This window comes from Saccopteryx leptura, chromosome 3 (genome assembly GCF_036850995.1).
Source record: "Saccopteryx leptura isolate mSacLep1 chromosome 3, mSacLep1_pri_phased_curated, whole genome shotgun sequence".
NCBI lineage: Eukaryota > Metazoa > Chordata > Mammalia > Chiroptera > Emballonuridae > Saccopteryx > Saccopteryx leptura.
Window position 1 is genome coordinate 226,323,765 of NC_089505.1, and position 12,280 is coordinate 226,336,044.

Sequence of the window (12,280 nt, forward strand, 5' to 3'; positions counted from 1 at the left end):
TTGTCAACCCGCAGCTGTTGGTCTTTACTGCGGTGACTCTATCTTCTTTTGCTGTGACTTTGTCAACCAGCAGTTGTGGATCTTCTTCTGCTGTGACCTAGTTAGCCAGCATTAGTGGATCGGCTCCCGACAAGAGTCCACACAAGGGACACCCCAGAGCACTCAGTTCAGCTGACCAGGTATCACAAGATACCTACTATATAAGGCCACTGTACCAAGACTGGGAGATATAGCAGCTCTACCTAATACATAAAAACAAAGATAAGGAGGCACCTTGTTGGGTAAACAAGTGTATTTTTTTAGGTTTGCTCACTTGTATTGGGGCAGCTCCACGTGTGTATAGTCTATGGAGGGCTGCGAGTGCTTGCCCTCAGCGTGGCAGATTACAAATTGTGGACTTCCTGCCACCATGGGGAGGGATGATATTGTTTACTGGAGAATGTTTTTTTTTTTCCCAAGCCTATTTTGCTGGAGTCTAGAGAGAGAGAGAGAGAGCTGAGAGGCTTGGGAGCCCTGCCTGTTTGTCCACTGTTACAAGACTTTAATAAACTGAATGGCCCACCATTTTCTGGCTCCACAGTTCCTTTACCATCTGCCCTAATTCAATGAGAACCTGCATGGCTATGGCGGTGGCCACTGGCCTTACATTTGGTGCAGCCGGCAGGATTTGGATCAGATTGGTATGGAGTCACAGCCACCCTTGAGGGGTGTGGTAGAGGACTGGTCGTTGTTATGAGTCCCCATGGCTGTCCTTTTGGGGACTGTGGCTGGCTGTTTTTTCAATGGTTTGAACTGGAGAAGAAGGCCAACAGGGTTCGAGAACTGCAGATGAGCACCGATGGTGTCTGGAACTAGAATGAATGCTGGAAAAGGAGGCTGAATGGGTTCGCGAGTTACAGTTTGCCCTGGAAGTTGAATGTTGGCAGCAGCAGTTGTTGGAGAAACAACTGTGAGTTCAGCTTCAGGTAGAGAGGCGGCAGCTGCAGGAGCTGAAGATGAAGTTGTGCTGGCGGAGCGGCTCTGAGTCAGTGGGAGCAGGCGTTTCCAGCTCTTCTTCTGAGGCTCAGGTTGAAGCTGCCACCTACACACTCAGAGCTTGGCCAGAGGTCATCCAGAAGGTAAAAACCCAGCAGCAAAGAGTACCTACTGAGCCCCTGGAAGGCTTGCTGCGATTGTGGGACATAGGGGTGAATGGCATCATGCTCTCTGGAGCAGAAATGGAGAGGTGGGCCACTGTTGCCACATGCTTCTCCTTGGGGCAGTGTCTTCAGAGCTGCCATGACTACAGGGATGAGGGAGAAGACCTGAGGCCCTATGTGAACCTAATTGCCTGTAATGGACCTTTACTTTGGTGATTTGCAGACAGCTGAGCTGTCTATCGTGGACTGACTCTTGGATTGCAACCAGAGGTGGGCACCAGCTCCCTTGATGGATGGACATGCTGCCTTTGGACAATATGAGAGACCCTGATGGAGAGGGGCAGCTTTGGTGGAGGCTCTCCTGCACCAGAAAGCTGCTCCCATTCAGTTGCAGATAGCACCAAAGACACTTTATGTTTCCCATGGACACAGCCCTAAGGCCCTCCCACCTATGGTAGAGTAGGGGGCTAGAGATAGGCCTCCAGTTTATGCCTTGGGCAGAATGCTTAGACAGACATTGTGAAGGGCACCTTTGTGATTGTTGCAATTGTATAACTTGTGCTGTTGCTATAGTTTGTTTATGTAATGTACCTCATTCCTCACACAGGGATACCTGTGGTATAGATTATGAAGCGAGCAAAAGTGGGGAATGTTGGGTAAACAAGTATTTTTTTTAGGTTTACTCACTTTCATTGGGGCAGCACCATATGTATATAGTCTATGGAAGGCTGTGGGTACTTGCCCTCAGGACAGCAGATTGCAAATTGCAGACTGCTTGCCACCACGGGGAGGGGCAATTCTTTGCTGAAGAAGGGGTTTTCTCCCACGTCCTGTTTTGCTGGGAGTGCAGAAAGAGAAAGGGAAAGCTGAGGGGCTTGGGAGCTCTGAGATTTCAGCCCAGTCTGTTTGGCTGAGCCTTGCTGAGGCTGGTGGGGTCCTATGAGTTTGGGTGAGTCCAGAATGCTGAGGGGCTTGGGAACCCTGCCTGTTTGCTCGTCTGCCATTATGAGACTTTAATAAATGAAATGGTCCACCATTTTCTGGCTCCACAGTTCTTTTACTGTTTGTCCGAATCCAGTGAGAACCTGCATGACCATGGTGGCGGCCACTGGCCCTACATACCCCAAATGAGGAGACAAAGAAATAGGTCCCAAATGAAAGAACAGAACAAAACTCCAGAAAAAGAAGTAAATGAAATCAAGACAAACAATCCACCAGGTGCAGAGTTCAAAACACTGATTATGAAGATTATAGGGCAGATAAAGTTATTTTTTCTCACTTTGTTAAGGATGGCATTGCCCATGTGGATGCCTGTTGCCCAGGTGATAATATTAGTTGCCATTTTTGCTTGGAATGGGCGTGATTATACTAATGTGTGTTGGGGGAGGGCTTTTGTGCCAAAAGGTTTTAAAAGGAGGAGCTAGGAGGCCATTTGGAGAGAGATCACATTGTTCCAGGAGGAGAGTAGTTACGTTCTAGGAAGAGCCCATGGAGGCAGGGCAGGGAGGCCACGTGGAGGAGGCAGCAAAAGTGGTGGATTAGGAGAAGGAGAAACCAGTTTGTGGAGGAGAAGGAGATGGGGAACAGAAGTGAATAAGACTAAGATGAAAACCTTTGATTCTAGGAAAACTCAGATGAGTCAGTGGCTTTGGGAGCCCTGAATGGAAAGGGAAGTATTTCTCACTGTGTGTATTTCTTGCCCGCCAGGTGTGAGCTAGAATAAAGGAAGATGGACCGCCAGTTTTCAGCTCTGTTGCCTCTTTACTGTCTCTCTGAATCAGACCTGAACCTGCATTGGCCAGGCGGCTATGATGGCAGCCACGTATACTGGCTATACAAGGATGCTCAATGAACTCAGAGAAAGAGTAGATAAATTCAGTGAAAATTTTAACAAAGAGATAAGAAATATAAAATTGGAAATAGTGCTACAAAATTAAAAGGGGTTTGTTCACCTGCTTGCATCAAAGCCTAATCAAACATAACAAGAGTTTGCAGCAAAGAAAGTAAAGATTTATTTAAGGAAATGCTGCCAATCTGGAGTCACAGGTAAGTAGAGGTCTAAAACCTGACTCTCTGATGGCCTGCATGGGCACAGATTATATCAGGGGTCCCCAAACTTTTTACACAGGGGGCCAGTTTACTGTCCCTCAGACCGTTGGAGGGCCAGACTATAAAAAAAAACTATGAACAAATCCCTATGCACACTGCACATATCTTATTTTAAAGTAAAAAAAAAAAAAAACCAAAATGGGAACAAATACAATATTTAAAATAAAGAACAAGTAAATTTAAATCAACAAACTGACCAGTATTTCAATGGGAACTATGGGCCTCCTTTTGGCTAATGAGATGGTCAATGTGCTCCTCTCACTGACCACCAATGAAAGAGGTGCCCCTTCCAGAAGTGCGGCAGGGGCTGGATAAATGGCCTCAGGGGGCCGCATGCGGCCCGCAGGCCGTAGTTTGGGGACCCCTGGATTATATACTGAGAAAAATAAGTCATGGTGATTAAAGGAGTTGGGGTCATGTGCTGTACTGATTGGTTTGGGCCAGAATAGGAAGTAGTTGATTATTGTATGAGGTCCTGATGTCAGCCTTGGCTCCATTCTGTCTAGGCTCATGAGAGTGTGGTAAGTAGAGTCATTTCACTTTCATGGGCCTGGTGCTGAAACAACTGAGGTCAAGATGCTATCTTAGTTTCACTGAATCTCTGTTCCATGGATCAACAGACCTGAGCACACCCATATTTTCCTTCCTTTCGAGACTTGCAACTGGGGAGCAATGGACAGTGGCAGCTCATCCTGGACTTACCCCCTAAACCTGTCTCCAAGACACCCTTTTTTCTGAAAACAATTTTTTTTTTCCTGAAGCTGGAAACGGGGAGGCAGTCAGACTCCTGCATGCGCCCGACTGGGATCCACCCAGCACGCCCACCAGGGGGCGATGCTCTGCCCATCTGGGGCGTCGCTCTGTAGCGACCAGAGCCACTCTAGCGCCTGGGGCAGAGGCCAAGGAGCCATCCCAGCACCCGGGCCATCTTTTGCTCCAATGGAGCCTCGGCTGCGGGAGGGGAAGAGAGAGACAAAGAGGAAGGAGAGGGGGAGGGGTAGAGAAGCAGAAGGGCGCCTCTCCTGTGTGCCCTGGCTGGGAATCGAACCCGGGACTTCCGCACGCCAGGCCGACACTCTACCACCGAGCCAACCGGCCAGGGCCCTGAAATTTTTTTAAGTGAGAGGTGAGGAGATAGTGAAACAGACTCCCACATGTGCCCCGGTAACCCCATTCAGGGCCAATGCTCGAATCAACCAAGCTATTTTTAACACTTCATGCTGATATACTCAGACCAACTGAGCTATCCTTAGCACTCGGGGCCATCCTCGAACCAATTGAGCCACTGGCTACAGGAGAAAAGAGAGAGAGAAGTGGGAGAACAAGGGAAGAGAAACAGAAGAACGCTTCTCCTGTGTGCCCTGACTGGGAATTGAACCCAGGATGTCCATAAGGTGAGCTGATGCTCTATCCACTGAGTCAATCGGCCAGGGCCTTTTTCTGGCTTCCCAATGAGCCAATGCAGTCCTGCCTAAGCTCTCTCCTGTTGCTTTTCTATCTTAAGCCCTTCCTTCATTGCACTGTCCCCATTGTAATAAGCATACTTTCAAAATCATCTGGACTAATGTTGTGAAATCTTTCTCACACAAAGTCAAGAACCCATACACTACCAGCTGACCAAAGGTAGACACAGTCTGGGCCCACTCCCTGTCCCTTAACAAGAGGATCTAATCAGTATTTGGAATACAGTGTAGCAGAAAACATCTAATCAGAAAAGAAAAAAGAAAAAATAATTCTAAAACAAGGAGGATAGTTTAAGAGGCTTCAGGGACAACATCAAGCATAACAACATTTGTATCACAAGAGTACCAAAGGGGGAGAGAGAAAGGAATTGAAAACCTAATTGGAGAAATAATGATTGAAAACTTCCCTAACCTGGTGAAGAAAATAGATATACAAGTCCAGAAAGTACAGGGAGTTTTAAACAAGATGAACCAAAGAGGCCCATACCAAGACATATAATTAAAATGCCCAAGATTAAAGACGAAGATGGAATCTTAAAAGAAGCAAGAGAAAAAGCAGTTAGTTTAAAAGAGAGCTCTGATAAGACTATCAGCTGATTTCTCAACAGAAACTTTGCAGGCCAGAAGGGCTTGGCAAGAAATATTCAAAGTGATGAAAACCAAAGACCTACAACCAAGATTACTCTACCCAGCAAGGCAATCATTTAAAATTGAAGGACAGATAAAAAGCTTCCCAGACAAAAAAAAGGCTAAAGGAGTTCATCACCACAAAACTAGTATTATAAGATATGTTAAAGGAAATATATTCACCAATGATATATTTAATAAAGGGTTAATATATAAGGAACTCATACAACTTAACACCATAAACACAAACAATCCAATTTAAAAATGGACAGAGGACCTGAATAGATATTTCTCCAAGAAGAAATACAGATGGTCAATAGACATATGAAAAGATACTCAACTTCACTAATCACGGGAAAAGGCAAATTAAAATCACAATGAGATATCACCGCACTCCTGTTAGAATAGCTATCAACAATGAATCAATGAACAACAAATGCTGGTGAGGAGGTGGAGATAAAAGAACCTTCATGCACTGTTGGTGGGATTGTAAATTTGTGCAGCCACTGTGGAAAACAGCATGGAAGTTCTTCAAAAAATTAAATACAGAACTACTATATGATGCAGCAATTTAATATCTGGATATTTATCCAAAGAAATTCAAAACACTAATTTGAAAAGACATATACACTCTTATATTTATTGTAGCATTATTTACAATAGCCAAGATTTGGAAGCAACCTAAGTGTCCATCAATAGAGGAATGGATAAAGAAATGGTACATATATACAATGGACTGTTACTTGGCCATAAAAAAAGAATGAAATCTTGCAATTTATATAAACGTAGAGGGTTTATACTAAGTAATGTAAGTCAGACAGAGAAAGGCAAATACCATATGATTTCATTTATATATGTATTCTAATAACAAAACAGAAACAAACTCATAGGTACAGATAAAAAAATTAATGTTTGCCATATTGAAGGGGTTTGGGGGATGAGTGAAAAAGAAGTGATTAAGATGTATAAATTGCCAGTCAAATAAACAGTTACAGGGATGTTAAATACAGCATAGGGAATATAGTCGATAATATGGCAGTAACTATGTATGGTACTAGACTTATTGGGGTGATCACTTTATAAATTATATAAATGTCTAATCACTATGTACATCTGAAACTAATACAATATTGTATGTCAAATGTAATTGAAGTTTTTTTTAATTAAAAAAAATCATGCCCTGTCCGGTTGGCTCAGTGGTAGAGCGTCGACCTGGCGTGCAGGAGTACCGGGTTTGATTCCCAGCCAGGGCACACAGGAGAAGCGCCCATCTGCTTCTCCACCCCTCCCCCTCTCCTTCCTCTCTGTCTCTCTCTTCCCCTCCCGCAGCCAAGGCTCCATTAGAGCAAAGTTTGCCCAGGCACTGAGGATGGCTCTGTGGCCTCTGCCTCAGGCGCTAGAATGGCTCTGATTGCGGCAGAGCAATGCCCCAAGATGGGCAGAGCATCGCCCCCTGGTGGGCATGCCGGGTGGATCCCAGTCGGGCGCATGCAGGAGTCTGTCTGACTGCCTCCCCGTTTCCAGCTTCAGAAAAATACAAAAAAAAAAAAAAAAAAAAAAGTGAAAGAATAATCATGAGGAAAGAAATCCATATGGATCATAGAACACTGCAGATATACATATGCATGTTCACACATGGGTACATGCACATTATTTTTAAAAGAAACCATAGTAAAATGTTATAAAGATGTATCAACTTTAGATAATTGTTCAATTTTATGTTGTTTTAGTGTATTTTTGAGTTGTTATTTAGGAATCTAAGCTTGAGAAAAGATCATGTAGAAACCCACCATTTAATTTAGCAAAGACACATTTTTCCTAGCACCCTCTAATCTCAACAATTTGCGCCTGACAAGACGGTGGTGCAGTGGATAGAGCATTGACCTGAGACACTGAGGACCCAGGCTTCAAACCCCAAGGTGAGCATGGGCTCACCAGCTTGAGTGCAGAGTCACTGGCTTGAGTGTGGGATCCTAGACATGACCCCATGGTAGCTGGCTTGAGCTTAAGGTCAGTGGCTTGAGTAAGGGGTCATTGGCTCATCTGGAGCCCCCAGTCAAGGCACATATGAGAAAGCAATCAATGAACAACTGGGATTATTTATTTATTTATTCATTATAGAGAGGAGAGAGAGAGAGAGAGAGAGGAGGGGGAGGAGCAAGAAGCATCAACTCCCATATGTGCTTTGACCAGGCAAGCCCAGGGTTTTGAACCGGCAACCTCAGCATTTCCAGGTTGACGCTTTATCTACTGCGCCACCACAGGTCAAGCGCAATCAATGAACAACTAAAGTGCCACAATTACAAGCTGATGCTGTCTGTCTGTCCCTTGATGCTGTCTGTCTCTGTACCTGTCTGTCCCTCCTTTTCTCTTTGCTTAAAAAAAATGCAGTACTGTTTACCACCACTTGGTAGTATTGTACAGCAGGTAGATCTAACTCAGGTGTAGGTTAGATTTCAGGGGATTGAGAGAAGGACTTTAGATTTACAGAGGGATGGGGCAGAAGCAAGAACAGTTAGTAGTGAAAATGAGACTGATTGAGATCAGAACTGAAGGTTCATCATGCTGGGAAGTAGTTTTGAGGACAAGTGGGTCAGTAGTGAACAGGACAAAGAAGGTTACTGGATTTAATAAGTGGGCAGTGGTTCTGGCCGATTACTTCAGCTGGTTAGAGCGTTGTCCTGAAACACCAAGGTTTTCGGTTCTATTCTGGGTCAGGGCACATATGAAAAGTGATCAATGAACACACAACTGAGTGGAACAACAAATGAATACTTCTTTTTCTCTCGACTCCTCCCTTCCTCTATCTGTCTCTCTAAAATCAATCAATTAAAAAAAAGTGGGCAGTACATGGAGATCCCTAGAAGTGCTATTTCAGGAGGTTGGTGGTCCATGGACAAAACTATTCATTTAAAAAATACTCTTTGATTGTTTTGTGAATAATATTTTTTCATAGTTTCTCATGAAAAAAAAATAACACTATTATCTTAAAGATCCTTACAAAAATTTTTGTGCTTTTTTTGAGGGGCAGGGGCAGAGTAAATCAGAACCAAGATCTTTAGTTCCAATAAATGAAGTAGCTTGAAAACACACCTTTATTTCAATAATTTAACCTGAAAACTTGTTTGTTTTAAAATTCTCAATGTTTTAAAGAAGAAAAAAATGTTTTTTGGCCAACTGGTTCGGGAACAAGAAAAATAGATTTTAATTATTGTGCCATTAAAACATATACTTTGAAGGTCCTGGCTGGGTAGCTCAGTTGGTTAGAGCATCACCCCAATATGCCAATGTTGTGGGTTCAAGCCCTGGTCATTGCACATACAAGAATCAATCAATGAATGTATACATAAGTGGAATAACAAATCAATGTTTCTTTCTCTGTCTCTCTCTCTTCCTCTCTCTAAAAATCAATAAAGAAAAAAAACATACCTTGAAAAGAACTGTCACTTTCAGAATCAATTCTTCTGGTTTGTCTCATGGCATTGAATTCAGCTCTTCATAAGGAGAGGTCTCCCTCCTACACACACCCCTTTTCCCCAAATGCCCTACTCCATTGAAGATCCAATGACAGGCTCCATGGTAAAGCAGTTGGTTCTGTGGCTTCTGCTTATACCTCAAAACACTGTGCATCATAAGAAGTATACATAGCAAAAGGTCACATGGTATGTCATATACCTAGTATTTTCTTCATATCACAGGTAGATGCATGTTTAGTTAGAGATTAGAGAAATGCCCTAAGAGACGGTTAAATGAGGAGAGTTCTATTTCAAGAAAATGTGTGTTTTAGTTGGCTGTACCTTATTGAATAACCATGATCAGTAGTTGATTTGGAAAACATAGTTTAATTTATTCACATTTTACAGCATCATGAATCCAACTGTAAATAGAGAAGTTAAATATTATATGGATGAGTTTATAAAAATTTAAGATATAAGATTATTTATGCCTGACCAGGTGGTGGTGCAGTGGATAGAACATTGGCCTGGGATGCTGAGGGCTCAGGTTGGAAACCCTGAGGTTGCTGGCTTGAGCACGGGCTCATTCAGCTTGAGTGTAGGCTTACCAGGTTGAGCATGGGGTCACCGGCTTTAGCGTGGGATCATAGACATGTCTCCATGGACTCTGGTTTGAGCCCAAGGTCACTGGCTTTAATAAGGGGTCACTGGCTCAGCTGGAGCCCCTCAGTCAAGGCACATATGAGAAAACAATCAATGAACAACTAAGGTGCTGCAACTATAAGTTAATGCTTCTCATCTCTCTCCCTTCCTGTCTGTCTGTCCCTCTCTGTGTGTGTCTCTCTCACTAAGAAAAAAAAAAGATATTAAGATAACTCAATCCAAACATGAACATGAAATAAAATAATAAATGCTTAAAATATGTGTAGTTATTAAATTCTCCAAAAATTTCAGGGCATTCAAAATAACAGCTAAGAATAACCTTGTTTATTGTATTTTTGTTTATAAAATTTTATTCATATAGTTTACATTTAATGACATGAGATTCTATACTTTTCTTTTATAACAAAGAACATTACCCTTTTCCTTTTGTTTAAATCAATAAAAAAAAGTAGTTGTAGTTACGAATATGAGCAAGATACAGTTCCTGTCTATATTGAGATGAGACTTTCGGTGACTTTGGAAGGCAGTGAGTGTATTTTTATATGGGAGGAATGTCAATAATTGAAGAGGCAGCCTTTATTATAGGTATCAGTGATCCCTGCCTCCTATTCTTGCTTTTGTGTAGTCCTTTCACCCTAAAAGTGGGCTGGACTTAGTGACTTGTTTTTAACAGATAGAATACAGGAAAGATGAGGATGTCACTTCTGAAATTAGGCTCTAAAAATAGGGTGACTTTTGTCTTGCTTCCTCTCTTTTGCTTGTTTATTTGATGGATGCCAGCTATCATGTTGTGAGATCTCCTTTGAAGAGGCCTGGTGGTAAGGAACTAAGGATGTCCTTAGGACAACAGTTAGTAAAGAGGTCTCAGTCCAACAATCTGTGAAGAATTTAATCCTGCAATACCCTTGTGACCCTCCCATAGTTGAACCTTCAGATAGCTGCCAGCCTAGCCAACACCTTGACTGCAGCCTTGTGAAAACTCAGAACCAGAGAACCCAGTCAAGGGCTCTGAGATTCCTGACCCATAAAACCATGAGATAATATCATATTCGTTGTTTTAGTCATTAAGTTTTGGAATAATTTGAATGCAGCAATAGATAACTTATGTTGTTGACAAGTACCCTGTGATCTAATTAAGTGAAATAAACACATAAAGATAATAACACTTTTTAAAATGTATGGATTTTAGAAAGAGAGAAAGGGAGAGAGAGAAAAAAAACAAACCACTGATTGTTGTTTCACTTATTTATGCATTCATTGGTTGATTCTCGTTCGTGCCCTTACTGAGGATCAAACCCACAACCTTGGTGTATCAGAATGATGCTTTAACCAACTGAGCTACACAGTGAGAGCTAATTAATACTTATACAGTGCTTATTATAGATCATGTAATTTTCTAATAGTTTTACATATTATTTATTTAATCCTTACAACAACTCTATGAATTAAGTATTACTACTATTGCCATTTTATAGATGAGGAAATTGAGGCAACAAGATGTTAAATAACTTGCTCATGGTCACACATCTGGTAGATCTGGGATTCAAACTCAGTTTGGTGCCAGAGTTCAAGTTCTTAATTGCTATATTGTTCTGCCTATGTACATTTTACATTCCATAGTAGAAGTCTGTACACTTTATAGATGTATTACAACATAGGGAATGATTATATCTGTAGAACAAAGGTTTCAGAAGAATGCACAGATACCCAACAGGATTTAAAACATGGAAGGAAGGCATTCAGGCAAATGGAATAGTATATGCTAAGGTATGAGGCATAAAATGACATTGTACTTGCCAAAGATGTATGTTACTATTCTTTTCAAATGTTTACAATCAGTTATGTGGTCTCTTTCAGATTCTGACCTTTATTTCTTTTTTTTTTTTTTTTGTATTTTTCTGAAGCTGGAAACGGGGAGAGACAGTCAGACAGACTTCTATTGGTGAACACTACCTTCGCTGAATTCTAGTAAGCCAGGACTCCTTTTAGGAAAGAGTAATTTGTGATTCTCAACCAAAGGCAAAGGCAGGAGCTCAGAATGAATTGGGCAGAAAAATCACCTCATTTGTTTCAACACACAAAGGATTGGTAATAGAAGTATCTGTCTTTTGTAGCAACAGAAGCAAGCTTTTTATAGACTTCCCATGTGCTATCCACTAGAGAGTGCCAAAAAATCATAATGCTCTTTATCCTTGGGACAATGACTAAGATCAGTCATCAATTTAAGAAGTACAATCAAGTTTCTTTCTTTTTTTTTAAGTGAGAGGAGGGGAGATAGTGAGAAAGACTACTGCATGCAGCCCAACTGGAATTCACCTGGCAACTCCATTTGGGGCCAATGCTCCAGTACCAAGCCATTTTTAGTGCCTGAGGCTGATGCACTTGGACCAACCAAGCTCTCCTCAGCACTGTGGACCAACACTTGAACCAACTGAGCCACTGGCTATGGGAGAGGAAGAGGGAGAGAAGGGGGAGAGGGATCAGGAGAGAAGCAGATGGTCGCTTCTCCTGTGTGCCTTGGCTGGGAAGTGAACGAATGCCCATATGCTGGGCAAATGCTCTATCCACTTAGCCACAGGCGAGGGCCAAGTTTTTATATTTAAACATAACTTGAAATAATCTTACATGAGACCTAAATAACCTATTGATTATTTGATAGGTGAAATGAAGAGGACAGAAAAGGGGGAATTAAATATAACTTAGAAATAATTACTGGAAAAAGTAAACCAGGTAACTATAAACAGAGAAGAAACTGTAGATATAATAATTGGGGACATAAAAAGAATGGTTGCCTTTGCTTCTTGTTATCATGATCATCCTCAAA

General features: G+C 42.0%; 1 pseudogene; it reads left to right on the forward strand.

Moving 5' to 3' along the window:
* Positions 1-995: 995 nt before the first annotated feature.
* LOC136398426 (large ribosomal subunit protein uL4 pseudogene) overlaps positions 996-12,280 on the forward strand; it is a 51,460-nt pseudogene continuing 40,175 nt past the window's right edge.